This window comes from Limulus polyphemus, unplaced genomic scaffold (assembly GCF_000517525.1).
Source record: "Limulus polyphemus unplaced genomic scaffold, Limulus_polyphemus-2.1.2 Scaffold3982, whole genome shotgun sequence".
In the NCBI taxonomy this organism is placed as follows: domain Eukaryota; kingdom Metazoa; phylum Arthropoda; class Merostomata; order Xiphosura; family Limulidae; genus Limulus; species Limulus polyphemus.
The window spans coordinates 75,801-77,070 of NW_013669592.1; positions in this window are offsets into that span (position 1 = coordinate 75,801).

Consider the following 1,270-nt stretch of genomic DNA (forward strand, 5'->3'; position numbering starts at 1 on the left):
TGACCACGAAATGCAAGATTCTGAGAAGCTAAATATTGTGTACAATCCGACAACCATTGCAGTACATCTCTCCATTTATTTTTTTCTTGCTGAATTTGCCTTTGCAGCTCTTCATCAATCCCACTTTGAATACAAATTTGGCGCTTGGTTTCTTTCCAAGAAGCAAATGACTCACGACGACTGTTACTATTTTCATGGGCATTTAACTTTTCAATTTTTTTCCACTTAGAGAATCCACCCTGTGTTTTCAAAGCAGACCGACTATTGAATGTCATACGTGTAGATGAAAAAAGAAGCCAACAAAAGCAGTATGCTTCTTTATGTAGAGATGAATACACCAACCAGGAACGATTGACCACTTGTCCATTCAGAGGGCATCGTTTGAACCAAAATGCAGTCATAGAACGCCCATCTTTAGCATCAAATGGACCTTCTTTATGTTGAAATTCACGTGCTCCAACTTTAACAATCCCTGTGCGATGTGAGTGTGTTACAACTGCTGAGCCTGTTGTATCAAACTTCATAAATCCATTATCCCTCTGTGTTAAAATATTTATTAGGTCATCCTCTTTTAGCTTAGCAACGCTATTCTGTGGATTTGTTTCTGACAAAGTGGAACCCTCTTGTTTATTATTATTGTAGCTTTCAACAGGACAGAGAACAGTTTCTTCATTGCTTTCTTTTTCAAATGAAATAGCATGTTTACAATCTTGCACTTTGACCTCTTTGCTGCCATCAAAAGGGACAGATGCTGGCTTACTGGTGTCATCACTTCCAGCAAGGAAAACTCTCATCAATTTGCTTGACTCAACCATCGATTGTTTGTTTGTAATTAAGCACAAAGCTACACAAATGGCTATCTGTGCTCTGCCCACCACGGGTATCGAAACCCGGATTCTAGCATCGTAAGTCCGCAGACATACCACTGTGCCACTGGGGGCTCTCCACCATTGAAGCTGCAAGTTGTGCACGTCTTTTGCGTCTCTGTGCCCTACTTTCTTTTTTCGACATAATGGGCTAAAAGAATAAATTTGTGGTTAGGAACTTAGGAAAGTAGAATGCTTCCTTTCATCTGACAATTTGCATGTTGCAACTAAATAGTGTAGTCAGTATTTATTAATTAATTAACATGAGTATGGGTGGTCTAAATAATGGCAGTTAAAGTGAAACCAGGTCCAGATGTGCCTAACTAGTCCTGAGTTGCAACTATAATTGTATAATTTAAATATAATGTGACACAACAGTAAGAAAATCAATGCAGATGAGTGTA